The sequence below is a fragment of the Dasypus novemcinctus genome, chromosome X (genome assembly GCF_030445035.2).
Source record: "Dasypus novemcinctus isolate mDasNov1 chromosome X, mDasNov1.1.hap2, whole genome shotgun sequence".
Classification (NCBI taxonomy): Eukaryota; Metazoa; Chordata; class Mammalia; order Cingulata; family Dasypodidae; genus Dasypus; species Dasypus novemcinctus.
In genome coordinates, this window is record NC_080704.1 from 185579128 (window position 1) to 185594313 (window position 15186).

Here is a 15186-nt window from a genome sequence, read left to right on the forward strand (position 1 = left end):
GTAAGCTTTGAGGGCTATAAATTTCCCTCTCAGCACTACCTTTGCTGCATTCTATAGGTTCTGATATGTTGTGCTCTTGTTTTCATTCATCTTGAGATATTTATTGATTTCTTTCAAAATTTCTTCTTTGACCCACTGATTATTTAAGAGTATGTTCTTTGATTTCCATATATTTGTGAATTTTCCCTTTTTCTGCCACTTGTTAATTTCCAACTTTATTCCATTATGATCAGAGGAAGTGCTTTGTATAATTTCAATCTTGTTGAATTTATTGATATCTGCTTTGTGACCCAACATATGGTCTATCCTGGAGAAAGATGCATGAGCACGTGAAAATAATGTATATCCTGCTGTTTGGGGGTACAGTGTTCTGTATATGTCTATTAGGTTTAGTCCATTTATCATATTAGTCAAGCTCTCTGTTTCTTATTGATCCTCTGCCTAGATGTTCTGTCAAATGCTGAGAGTGGTGTATTGAAGTCTCCAACTAATATTGTAAAGATATCTATTTCTCCCTTCAGTTTTGCTAGTGTTTGTCTCATGTATCTCAACAAACCAGTTCATGCAGGCTGAATGCCCCTGCAGTTTCCCAGAGAGGCTGAGGAAACACACCTCCTCTCTTAGCCTATTGGGGTACAGAAATGGAGCCCCAAGTGTTTGACCACTCAGTCTGTGTCAGCCAAAAGCACCTGCAGTTACCTGGAGAGGCTGGTGCGGGTCCCTCAGCTTCCTCTGGGGCTGGAGCCTAGGCTAGGCTGGTGGAAAGAAGCCAGTCCCTACTAGCACTGTGATTTTCAATCAGTCCTGCTCCCCCTCATGTTGGGGTCAGAATTAAAATGGCATCTACCAGCCTCTTTCTGACTTGGACAGGTTTAAACTTTAGCTATTCTTAGGATTATACTTTGGCCCACTGAATTTACTAATCAGTACTGAAGTTGGTGCCCAACCATCTCTTCTCCATTGGTTTTTGGGAAATGGGACTTCCAACTCCAGCTACAGAATAGCTCGTGAGGTGGTTTGTGCCACAGGCACCAGCCTCCACCATGTGGGGTTGCACCGCACACAGATCTTCTCTGCAGATGGGCTGTCTTCTCCTTCCATTCTTTCAAGGATGTTGTAGGATGCTCTTCTGGTCTCCTGGAGCCCCCAAACTGGAGCCTTAGATAGCTCTGGGTGATTACTAACTGCCCTGTATCACGAGCTGACTCTAGGAGCTCCTTACTCTGCCACCATCTTGCCCCTCCTCCTCTATTGCTTTTTGTTCTCAATTTCATCTATTTCTGCTCTAATCGTTAGTATTTCTTTCCTTCTGCTTGCATTGTCCTTTAGCTATTTTTTTCTGGTAAAGAAGAGAGTCCTGTGTCTTTCTAGTCTGCCATTTTTTCGGAAATCCTCTTCTATCCATTACTGAAAGTGGGTTATTAAAGCCTCTAAATATTATTGTCTGATTGTCTGTTTCTCCTTTCATTTCTGTCATTTTGCTTCATATATTTTTATGTACTGTTTGAGACACTTATACGATTATAATAGTTACCTATTCCTGAAGGATTGACACTTTCATCATTATAAAATGTCCCTCTTTATCTCTAGTAACATTTCTTGTTTTAAAGTCTATTTTGTCTGTTTTCAGTATAATCATTCTAGCTTTCGTATGGTTTCTATTTGTATAATATATCTTTTTCATCTTTTTTACTTTGAATCTATTTGTATCTTAGAATCTAAACTGTGTCTCCTGTAGATAGCATAGTGTTGGATCATGTTTTTTTTAAAATCTGGTGTGACAATCTGTCTTTTGATCGGATTATTTAATCAACCTCCATTTAATTTATTTTTAATGCAGTTAGATTTATGTCTGCTATTTTGGTTTTTGCTTTATGTCTCATATTCTTTGCCCCCCCTATTCTTCTTTTACTACTTTCTTTGGAATTAGGTGAATATTTTTTAATGTAACATTTTAATTTCCTTAATGATTTTTTCACTCGATTTTTTTTGTTGTTGAGATTTTTAGTGCTTTCTCTAAGGTATACCATAAACATCTTACATTTTCCAAATCAACCTCTGATTCATATCAACTTAATTCCAGTGATGCATAGACATTTAACTCCTCTATAGTTATATTCTCTTTCCACCTTTTGTGGTACTATTGTTATACATGTTATATTTACTAATGTTATAAACAAAATAATACATGTTTAAATTAGCAGTTATTTCCTTAGCCTGATACAGCTTTGCTCCCATCCACCTCCTTTGTGTTGCTATTGTCAAATATATTACCGCATATATTACATTCCTATGTGTTATAGACCCAACATTACATTATAAGCATATTATTTTATATAATTGAAGTTTAATTCAGTTAAGAGAAGGATGTAGAATAAATAGGCATTTGTACTGACTTGTATAATTACATAATCACCTTTACCAGTACTCTGTTTTTTTCATTGGATTCTAATTACTCTCTGGGCTAACTTGCTTTCAGCCTGAAGAACTTTCTTTCCTATTTCTAGTAAGGTCAGTTTACTTTAAACAAACTTTTCCTGTTGAGATTTATCTGAGAAAATCTTTATTTTGCCTTAATTTTAAAAAGATAACTTTGCTGGACCTAGTATTCTTGGTCAAGAGTTTTTTTTCTTTGAGCACTGTGAATATATTATCCCTCTGTCTTCTGGCCTCCATTATTCCTGCTGAAAACTCATTTGGTATTTGTTTATTTCCTCAATACTTTAAAAAAATATATTTTAAGTACTTTCAAGTTACAAGACAGTTACAAAAATAATACAAACACCATTCAGAGAACTACAATATGTCCCTACCCTTCCAGAAACCCTGACCACCATTATTAACATTTTGCCACACTTGCTGAATCATCTATCCATCTATCAATATATCTATCTACTTATCTGTCTCTCTATATCTATTTATATATTTATCTATTTTCTGAATCCTAGAGTGTAGGTTGTCTATATCATGCTCCTTGAACACTTAATACTTCCCTGTACATTTCCTAAGAACAAGGATATTCACTTATGGAACCACCTTAAGTGCAGTTATCAAGTTCAAGAAATTTAACAGTGATAAAAAAACTTACACCTATACTGCTAATTTTTCATATGTCCCAGTAATGTCCTATTTCTTTCCTCCTTTATTAAATCCTATCCAGGATCACTTGTTGCATTTAATTGCCATTGTCTTTTTAGCTGATATTTCTTTTTGAAATTGTTAGTACATATATACATCATAAACTGTTCAGGATCATGTTACATTTAATTATCATTGTCTCTTTAGTTGATCTTTCTTTTTTTTAAATTGTCAGTATATAAATACATCATAAACTTCCCCATCTCAACCACTACCAGTGGAATTTATTACATTCATAATATTGAAGTACACTTACCACTGTCCATTACTACAAACAGAAACCCTACACAAACTGTGCATTAACTCCCTATATCCCTGTCCCACCCCCCAGGAAATTGTACTCTGCTTTCTGTCTCTAGGAGTTCATATATTCTCCAATATTTTATTTTTAGTCACATCCTAAATTTATAACAATATTGCTTGGCTTAATACCAAACTTCAACAACATGCACAACCTATGTTTCTATACCCTTTGTCCCCCCATCTTCATGTAGTTCTCTTCACAGATTACATAATTATGCATTGAGTGCAAAACCACTGATTTATCATTACATTTTTTATATTTGCCTTCTTTAGAAATGCAGAGTTACAAACCAAAAATACAATAGTACTGACATTTATATTTACCCATGTCATTACCTTTATGAGAGATCTTTATTTCTTCATGTGGCTTAAATCTATTGTCTAGTGTCCTTTCCTTTCAACATACAGAAATTCCTTTAGCATATCTTGGGGAGCTGGTCTAGTGGTGGCGAAATCCTCAGATTTGTTTATCTGGAAATACCTTACTCTCCCCCTCATTTTTGAAAGACAGTTTTACCATATATAAAGTTAAAATTCTTGGTTGGCAGTGGGGTTTTTTTTGTTTTTTGTTTTTTGCTTTTAGCTCTTTAAATATGTCATCTTGCTGCCTTCTTGACTTCATGAAGAGGCGCAGAAGAAGAATGAGGCCCCCTTGTACAAGACACATTGCTTCTCTCTTGCGACTTTCAAAATTCTCTCTTTACCTTTGGAATTTAATAGTTTTATTATAATATGCCTCAGGGCAGATCTGTTTGGGTTTATCCTGTTTGGAATTCATTAAGATTTTTGATGTGTGTTCATGTCTTTTGTTAAATTTAGAGAGTTTTTAGCCATTAGTTCTTTGAATATTCTCTCTGTCCCTTTCTCTCATTCTTCTTCTGGGACTCCAACAATGCGTATATTGATATGCTTAATTGTGTCCCGTAGGATCCTCAGGCTCTGCTTTCCTTCATTCTTTCTTCTTTCTGCTCCTCAGACTTAATGATTTTAGTTGACTTACCTTCAAGTCCACTGATTCTTTATTCTGCCAGCTCTAATCTGCTATTGAACCCCTTTAGGGATTTTTTTATTTCTCTTACTGTGGTCTTCAGCTCTGTTTGGCTCCTTTTCATAATTTCCATTTCTCTACTGATATTCTCTTTGTATTTCTACCTATCATTTTGCTGATTTCCTTTAGTTCTTTGTCCATGTTTTCCTTCAGTCTTTTCATCATATTTAGGACCATTTTAAAAAGTCTTGGGAACAGATGTGGCTCAAGCATTTGAGCACATGCCTCCCACATAGGAGGTCCTGGGTTCAGTTCCTGGTGCCTCCTAAAGGAAAACAAACAGACAACAAACAAACAAACAAAAAACAGTGAGCAGACAATAAGCAGAAAAAAAAAAACCAAGCAGACAATGAGCAAAAACACTGAGCAAAAAACCCAATGAGCAGACAACAAGCAAAACAGCAAGCAAACAATGAGTAAAAAAACAAAAATGAGCAAAAAAAAACAAAAATGAGGAAATATTGAGCAAAACAATGAGCAATTAAAAAAATAAAATAAAATAAGGGAAGTGGATTTGGCCCAATGGATAGGGTGTCCACCTACCACGTGGGGGGTCCAAGGTTCAAACCCAGGCCTTCTTGACCCATGTGATGAGCTTGCCCATGAGCGGAGCTGATGCACACAAGGAGTGCCCTGCCACACAGGGGTGTTCCCTGCATAGGGGAGCCCCACACGCAAGGAGCACGCCCCATAAAGAGTAGCACCCAGCGCAAAAAAAGTGCAGCCTGCCCAGGAATGCCACACACACGGAGAGCTGACACAGCAAGGTGACACAACAAAACAAGATGCAGATTCCGGGTGCCACTGACAAGAATACAAGCGGGCACAGAAGAACACACAGCAAGTGGACACAGAGAGCAGACAGCTGGGGGGGCGATGCGGGGAAGGGGAGAGACATTTTAAAAAGTAAAATAAAATAAAATAAAAACAACGAGCAAAACAACAAGCAATCAGACAAGGGAGCCAACTCAGGGAAACCCGTTTGGCTCAGTGGTTGAGTACCGGCCCTCTGCATATGAGGCCCAGGCTTAATCCCTGGTCCTGGTCCCTCAAAAAAAAAAGTTTTTGTCTGGAATGTCCCAGGTCTGATCTTCCTCATTGATGATTTCTAATGTTTTTTATCTTCTCCTTTGCCTAGGCCATCATTTCCTGTTTCTTTGTATATTTTGTAAATCTTTTATTGAACCCTGGACATTTTGATATTTCAATGTTTTATTGCTGGAATTTAGACTCTGAGGCTTCTGTTCCTTAAGCTTTATTCAGCTAGCTTTATGACAGCACTTCCCTTGAATGCCAGGAGCTAGCAACAACAAAAACACCTTTTCCAATCTTTGGAGATTGACCTATCTCAATCTGTGTGACTGTTCTCCCTCAGAGAACAGCATGTATGTATATCCGTACAAAGATTTTAGAGACTAGTTCCAGGCCATAGCATAGGGCCCTCCCTGATTCTTTCTGCAGATGTATCTTTTCTTTGGGTATGTTAATGTGGCCCTAGGAATTTCACCATTTACAATGTGCCCTCTTCCCAAGGAAACAGCTTCCTCATGGTCTCAGGTATTGCATTATATGTCCTACAACCTGCAGCTCTATGAGCTATCTTCTCATGCAGGGCAAGTTCTGGGATATTGAACCTGCAAGTTTCCTGGTTCCATCCCTCAGGCTGCTGCCAGACACATTGGGCCAGATGTCCATGCTTCCATTATGTGCACAAGGACTACTATGCTCTTTCCAGAACTTGGACCTGGAACTTACACTGGGAACATGGGCCAGCTCCATGTTGAGCTGGTAAGGTATGGGAAAGGGACCAGTCAGGATGCCAAAAGGTCATACCATTTTTTAGTTGGCTTTTTCTTGATCTGGTGCTTCCCTTATTACTGAATTCCTTTAGATGCCATTACTTGCTGGTTGTACTAAGCTTCTGTGGGGGAACACATCCCTGAAGCTTCCCACTGTGCCATCTTGATCAGGGTAGGACTTCACCTGTTGCTTTTGGGGTTCCTTTGTAAGTAACAAGTTGTTTTTCTCTTGCTACTTTTAAGGTTTTTTCCTTGTTCTTGACATTTAGCATTTTTACTATGGTGTATCTGTTTGTCAACTTGAATTTATCCTACTTGGAGTTTGTTGAATTTCCTAGATATGTAGGTTTTTGTTTTTGTTCTTGATAAAACCACTTCAAAAGATAGGAATAGAAGGAAATTTCCTGAACATGATAAAATGTGTATATGAAAAACCCACAGCTAACATCATACTCAATTGTGAAATGCTAAAGGCTTTCCCTTTAAGATCTGGAACAAGACAAAGATGCCCACTGTCACCACTCTTATTTAACATTTTGCTAGTACTTGCTCGAGCTCTTAGGCAAGAAAAAGAAATAAAAGGCATCCAAATTGGAAAGGGAGAAGTAAAAATTTTCCTATTTGCAGATGACATGATCCTATACATAGAAAGCCCTGAAAAATCTACAACAAACCTTCTAGAGCTGATAATAAGTTCAGTAAAGTGGCAGGATATAAGATCAACACTTATATCCTGCCTCAATAGCATTTCTGTACACCAATAATTAGTAATCTAAGGAGGAAATCAAGGAAAAAATTTCATTTTCAGTAGCAACTGGAAGAATCAAATATCTAGGAATAAACTTAACTAAAAATGTAAAGGACTTGTATGCAGAAAATTATACAACATTGTTAAAAGAAATCACAGAAGACCTAAATAAATGGAAGAATATTCCATGTTCATAGTTTGGAAGACTAGAGATCATTAAGATGTCTGTCCTACCCAAACTAATGAACAGATTTAATGTAATCCCAATAAAAATTACAACAGCATTTTTTACTGAATTGGAAAAGCTAATTATGAAACTTATTTGAAAGGGTAAGGGACCCCGGATAGCCAAAAACTTATTGAAAAAGAAAAATGCAATTGGAGGAATCACACTACTTGACTTTAAAGCATAATACAAAGCTGCAGTGGTCAAAACTTCATGGTATTGGCACAAGGACAGACATACTGACCAATGGAACCAAATTGAGAGTTCTAATACAGATCCTCACATATATGATCAACTGATATTCAACAAGGCCACTAAGCCCACTCAACTGGGACAGAATTGCCTCTTCAAGAAATGGTGCTTGCTGAACTGGATACCCATAACCAAAATAATGAGAATAGATCACTAACTCATGCCTTATACAAAAATTAACTCAAAATAAATAAAAAATCCAAATATAAGAGCCAAGACCATAAAGTGCCTAGAAGATAATGTAGGGAAGCATCTATAAGATCTTGTAGTAGGAAATCGTTTCATAAATTTTATACCCAAAGCACAAGCAATGAAAGAAAAAAATAGATAAATGGGGCCTCCTCAAAATTAAATTTTTTTGCACCTCAAAGGAGTTTGCCAAGAAAGTAAGAAAGCAGCATACTCAATGGGAGAAAATATTTGGTAGCCATTTATCCAATAAGGGCTTAATACCCAGCATATATAAAGAAATCCTTCATCTCAAAAATAAAAAGATAAACAACCCACTTAAAAATGGGCAAGAGATCTGAATGGATGCTTCTCCAAAGAAGAAATACAAATGGCTAAAAAGCACATGAAAAGATGCTCAACATCACTATCTATTAGGGAAGTGCAAATCAAAACTACAATGAAATATCATCTTACACCTATTAGACTGGCAACTATTAAAAAAAACAGAATTACAAGTGTTGGAGAGGATGTGGAGGAATAGGGACACTCATCCACTCCTGGTGGGAATGTAGAATGGTGCAGCCATTGTGGAGGACAGTTTGACCGTTCCTCAGTAAGCTAATTATAGAACTGCCATATGATCCACCAATCCCACTGCTGGGTCTATACCCAGAAAAATTGAAAGCAGGAACACAAACAGATCTATGTACACCAATGTTCATAGCAGCATTCTTCACTATTGACAAAAGTTGGAAGCAACCCTAGTGTCCATCAACAGACAAATGGATAAGCAAAATGTGGTATGTACATACAATGGAATATTACTCAGCTGTAAGAAGGAATGCAGTATTAGCACATGGGACAATATGGTTGAATCTTGTAGACCTTATGTTGAGTGAAGTAAGCCAGTCACTAAAGGACAAATATTACATGATCTCACTGATAAGAATTAAGCATATTGAGCAGACTCACAGAGCTAGAGTCTGGAAGGTAGTTTATCAGGCGACAGAAAGGGGGTACAGGGTAGTGAGCCAATGCTCAGTATGGGTAAAATCTATGATAAAGTGGAAGGGTGTAGTTGGGCAGTGGATGTGGGTGACAGTTGTACAGGGATGTGAGGGAGGTTTACAGTACTAGAATCCGAGGGGAAGTATGGTCAGTGGTTGGGTTGGTTTATCTGTGGAATTGGGCAGAGGGCTGGAAGAAGGAACAGGTGAACTCTAGGGATTTGTAGGTCTGTGGTTTAAACTACAATGGTGGGAATGTTCTTTTGACAAATATGGCAGAGGAGGTTACTGGTGCTGGGTGTAGGGAATGGGAGGATATGTGGGATACGGTGCACCTGGGGTATGCTTCTATGGAATATGAAAGTGTTTATTTTGTCATAGTGTGTTATCTCAGTGGGAGGAGACCCATGCAATAAACAAGAAGATAATAACTCCCATCCTGGAGAGCCCTGCTGTGTTCTCGGTTGGAGGGACAAGAATCTCTCAAGAACATAGGCAGTGCCTAATAAATGAAAACATACCAATATATCAAGCCCTCAATATTAATGCATGTAACTATGAACCTTATTCTTAAAAAATGGAAACTTAGTGGTTACCATAGGTTCTGAGTGGCGAGGGAGAGAAGAGTTGAATAGATGGAACATAGGGCATTTTTAGGGCATTGGAATTGTTCTGCATGATCTTGGAATGATGGATACAAGCCATTATAAATTTTGTCAAAACCTATAAAAGTATTTGGAGAAAATGTAATCCATAATGTAAACCATTGACCATGGTTAGTAACAATGCATCAGTATTTGTTCATCAATTGTAACAAATGTAAGATGTTATCATAGGGGAAATGTGAGAAAGGAAGGGTATATTGGAATCCCCTATATTTTCTATGTGACTTTTCTATAACCAAAAGCTTCTTTGAAAAAAATAATAAGACATTGGAGAAACATACAGAAGAAATTGTCACTTTACATAAGTGATAACATCTTACAGTGATGAAAGACAAAATGACAAAAAAACTTTCATTTTTAAAATTATTTTTTTGTGTTTTCATTTTATTTGTTATTATTTTATTTATTTGGCTTTGTTTTGGGGGATGTTTTGGATCTCAGAAGGGTCACAAGTGTGGCAGGCAAGGATCACTGGTGCAGGATGTCAGTGATGGGGAGATATGTGGGCAGGGGTGTACCTGGGACATGCCTTTATGGAACATGAATATGTTCCATAGTGGTCATGGGATATTTTTTTCGGTGGGTCGAGACCCACACAATAACTGAAAGAATATTGAATTCCCATCTAAGGAAGTACTGCTACATTCTCCAATAGAGTGGCAAGAATCCCTAGAGTACTTGGGCAGTGTCTAGCGAAGGAGGACAGACCCATATGCCAGTCCCTTGACATTGATGTTTGTATTTATGAACCTTATTCTTGTGAAACTGAAACTTAGCTTAGTATTATATATTGCCAAAGAGTTGCCTCCTGAAAACTTCCTTGTTCCTCAAATGTGGCCTTTCTCTAAACCAATGTACTAGTTTAGCCTCCCCCCACCCCCCAACATGGGATAGGACTCCCAGGGATAAGCCTCCCTGACACTGAAGGATTATTACCATGTGCCAGCTAGTGATGCAGTTAGAAAAAGACCTTAACCAAAAGGGGGAAATATTAAATACAAATGAGTTTTTATGGCTAAGTGATTTTAAAGCGAGTCAGGAGGTCATTCCAGAGGTTACACTTATGCATGCCTCAGCAGGATCTCATTGGCTGCCACAGTAAACAGTGCTTCAAGCAGGAGTGCTCCTGAAGGCTCTAGAGACATCTAGACACTATAGACAGGGCAGACAAATCTCAAGAATTCAGCACCCTGTCAGTGGGCCTTACCTTGGAATATATGTTCCCCAATGTAACTAAGTTAGACTCATTTATAATTTTCCTACACATGGTTCTTCTGCCCCTTTTAGTTAAGCTTATAATTAGCACTATACTCATAAAATATATGTCCCAGAGACTGAAACCTTCAGCCTGCTCATATGCCAGTTGAGCCCTGAATCTCAGCAGAGTTGCAATACCTACTCTCCAGTTCATCAGACTCACCCAGGACATCTGATGAAAGGATGATGATGGACCAATACCCATCCCAAAAATCTGAGTATCCACAGCTACAAACAAGACAGTTCCATCCATCTGCCTCATGGGATCTAAGCCCCCTCTCAATCAGAAACAGAGTGGGCATCACCATCCCCAAATCCTCAAGATTTGGGAATGAACAATCATAAGGGGGGAATGTAACTATGAACTAAAGGAGACTTATTATTATTCTAGCTGTGGAAGAACTTGTAACTTTGTTATAAAGGCAGTGGTCACCAGAGGTTCTAATGGGAGGAAGAGGAAAGGATAGGTGTAATATGGGGCATACTGGGGACATTGGAATTGTTCTGAATGACATTGCAATGATGGAGACAGGCCATTATATTAAAACATTTGGTCAAACCCTATAAAAATGTGCAGTGCAAAGTGTAAACTATAATGTAAACTATTGACCATGGTTAGTATCAGTGGGTCAATGTGTTCATCAATTGTAACAAATGTACCACACCAATGAAAGATGTTGTTAATGGGGGAAAGTATGGGGGTGGGGTGGAGTGTATGGGAATCCCCCTATGCTTCTGATGTATCATTTATGTAATTGAAAGCTTCTTTAAAAATAAAGTAAAATTTTTTTTAAAAAAAGAGTAGTTTGAACATGTATAACTTAATAAATAAATTTGGAAAGTTTTCAGCCATTATTTCTATAAATATTTTTTTTCTCTATCTGGTACTCTCATTGTGTGTATGTTGGTGTGTTTATCTGTGCCCCACATTTTCCTGAGGCTCTGTTTGTTTTTACCTTCATTCTTTTTTCTCTGTGTTCTTCAACTTGCATAATCTCTATAAGTCATTTTCAATTTGACACAAAGGTGTAAGATATAATACAGAGAGATCCCATGTACCCTATAACCAGTTTCAAAGATCCCTTTTGCTGCCCTTTTATAGACACAATCACCTCTCTCCTTTCACTCCCCTTCAGCCTTTCCCTAACCCCTGACTACCACTAACATCTTCTCTATCTCTACAATTTTGCAAATTTGACAATTTTATGTAAATGGAATCATATGGTATATAATCTTTATCTGAGTTGTTTCCGGTTTGTGGCTATAAGCATTCATGTCTAGGTTTTGTGAAAACATATGTTTCCATTTCTTTGGGAGAAATGCCCTGGAGTGTATTTGCTGGGTTGTGTCTTAGTTGAACGTTTAGATTTAAGAAATTGTCAAACTGTTCTCCAGAATGGCTGTAACTTCTTACACTTTCACCAGCAATGCATGAGCAAATCAGTCTCTCCACATTCTTGTCAGCACTTAATGTTGTATTTTTTTTTATTTTAACCATTGTGGTAGGTATGTATTGATATCTCAAATTGATTTTAATTTTCATTTCCCTAATGGTTAATGATGTTAAACATTTTTTCCTTTGCTTACTTACCATCGACAAACTTTTCAGTGAAATATCTCTTGTTGTCTTTTGCCCATTTTATAATTGGATTGTGTCTTCGTTTTCTAGGACTGGTATGGCAGACAATTCACAGTGGATTGGTTTAAACAATGGAAATTTATTGTTTCATTGTTTGGGAGGTTAAAAGTCCAAAATTAAGGTCTCAACAAGCATGCTTTCTTTTGGAGTCTTTAGCATTCTGGTGTTGGCTTGCCCAAATACTTGGGGTTCCTTAAGTTACATCTCTGCCTCCATCCCATGGCTTCTCCTTCTGGCTTCTTCTTTACTCAGTTTTCTGTGTGTCTCTGTCTAGATTTCTTCTCCTTATAAGGATGTTAGCCGTATGGATTAATTCCCACCCTGAATCACTTGGCGTCATCTGAAAAGGATCCTCAAAGATCCTATTTACAGAGTCCACACCTTAACCAATAATAACATCTTAAGAGGTCCTCCTTTCAAATGGGTTTACACCCAAAGGAATTCAGATTAAGACCTGAACATGTCTTTATGGGGGACATGATTTAATCTCCAAAAGATTTTTTTTTTAATTATGGAGCTCTTTATGTATTCTAGATACTAGTTCTTAGATATGTAATTTGCAAATATTTTCTTCCAATCTGTAGCTTTTCTTTTAATCTTAATGGGGTCTTTGGCAGAGCAAAAGTTTTAATTTTGATGAGATCCAATTTATCGATTTTTTTCTTTTATGGAGCATGGTTTTGGTGTCCAATCTATGAACTCTTCATCAAGCCCTAGATCCTGAAGATTTTCTTCTATGTGTTCTTCAGAAAGTTTTATAGTTTTACATTTTACATATAAGCCCATGATCCATTTGGGGTTAATTTTTGTACAAGGTTTAAGGATTAGGTCAAGTTTCATTACTTTTGCCTATGAATGTCCAATTGTTTGACCAGTATCTGTTGACAAGGCAATTCTTCCTCCATTGAATTGCTCTTGCAACTTTATAAAAAATCACTTGAGCATAGTTTAGTAGGCCTGGGTTCTCCATTCTGTTATTTTCTTCTGTGTGTGTCTCTGTCACTCTCTTGATTGCTGTTCCTCGATAATGAGCCTTAATATTGGGTATAGTGATTCTTCCCACTGTATTCTTCTTTTTCAAGTATGCTATAGATATTCTAGGGCCTGTACCTTTCTATTTGAACTTTAGCATAAGCTTGTTTATGTCTATATAAAACCTTCCTGGGATTTTTTAAAAATAAGTACCAGAGAGTGAACATGGGAATCAAGTGTTCAACCACTGAGCAACATCAATTCCCCTGGGATTTTAATAGGACTTGTGTTACACATATGTTGGCCTCCGCTGCGGCACTGCAGGCGGGTCACTGCAGGCGAGTCGCTGCCGGGGATCGGGCCTACGCCACGGCCTGACCGGGGCGGCAGCGGGCGGCTCAAGGCTTGGGGGACGCGCGGTTCGATGGAGGAAAAACCACGGAGACGAGGTCTATGCGCAGGTCTGATTTTATTCCGGAAGTACATGGGGTTTTATAGTGTCATGGAGGCGGGGAGGTTGTGGGAGGGGCATGTCCACGGGGCAGCTGAGGATTGGCTGCAGAGGCAAGGGCGGACCTGCGGTTTATGACGTAAGCCATCGATGGCAGAGGGGGTTGTTTCCGAGGTTGTGCCGGGGCGGATACGGGATGAGGGCAGTTGAAATGAGGCGGGGAGAACAGCGATCGGCTGGGAGGGGGAAGATAACAGTGGCTGGGAGGAGGGGCGGAGGGAGGCAGCAGCACAAACTGCTGCTGAGAAGGGCCATAATACAGGGAGGTTACGAGGAACAGGCGGGCAAAGTGTAAGGAAGCGAAAGGCAGGGTGGGAGCAGGGGACACACATATAGATCAATTTGTGAAGATCTTTACTCTGTTCAGTCTTCCATTCCATGAGCACATTATATCTCTCCATTTATTTAGGTCTTCTTTTACATCTTTCCTCAGTATTTTGTAATTTTCAGCATATGCATCCTCTTGATGTTTTAAAATGTATAGCAAATTACTTCATTTTCTTTAAATGGTATTGTGTTTAAAATATATATAGCCATTGTTATCATATGTGATGCCATATGTGATTGATATCTGTTTATCTTGGGTCCTATTACCTTGCTGAACTCGCTTATTAGTTCTAGGAGTGTTTTTTTTTTTAAGATTCCTTGGAATTTTCTACATAGACAATCATGTCATCTGCAAATAAGGGTGATTTTCTTTCTTCCTTTCCAATCTGTGTGCCTTTTATTTCTTTTTCTTGTTTTATGTATGGCTGGAACGTCCAAAACTATGTTAAATAAGAGTGCTGAGTGTGAACATCTTTGCCCTGTTCATAATGTTAGGGGGATATTATTCAATCTTACACCATTCAGTCTGATGATAGTTGTAGGTATTTTCTAGGTGTGTTTTTTTTCATCAAGTTTTGGTAGTTCCCCTCTATTCCTAATTTTCTAATATTTATTTTTTTCGTGAATGGATGTTGGATTTTTCCACATTAATTGATATGATTATATGATTTTTATTCTTTAGCCTATTGAATTGGTGGGTTTCATTGATCATTTTCCAAATTTTGATTCAGCCTTGCATAACTAGAGTACATCACATTTGTTCATAGTGTATATTTTTATGCATTCTTTACAGCTTGCTAATATTTTGCTGAGGATTTTGCATGTCAGTTAATGGGAGATACTAGTCTATCTTTATTTTCAGAGTAATACAGGCCTTATAAAATGAATTCAGAAGTGTTTTATCATCTATTTTCTGGATGAGACTGTGTAAAATTGATGCTAATTCTTTTTTAAATGTTTGATATAATTCTCCAGTTTGTCTGGAGAGTTCTTTTTCAGGAGATTGTTAATTAAAATTTCAATTCTTCAATGATTTTAGGAATATTCAGATCATCTATTTCAACTAGGTTAAGTTGTTGAATATATAATTGTAAAGTTGTTTATAGTATTCCCTTATTATCCT

General features: G+C 37.7%; 1 protein-coding gene across 4 annotated transcripts in view; it reads left to right on the plus strand.

The window, feature by feature from the left end:
- The window catches only part of CD99L2 (CD99 molecule like 2), a 134010-nt gene that overhangs the window by 101275 nt on the left and 17549 nt on the right, over positions 1-15186 (plus strand). The gene's annotated exons all lie outside the window — the stretch shown is intronic.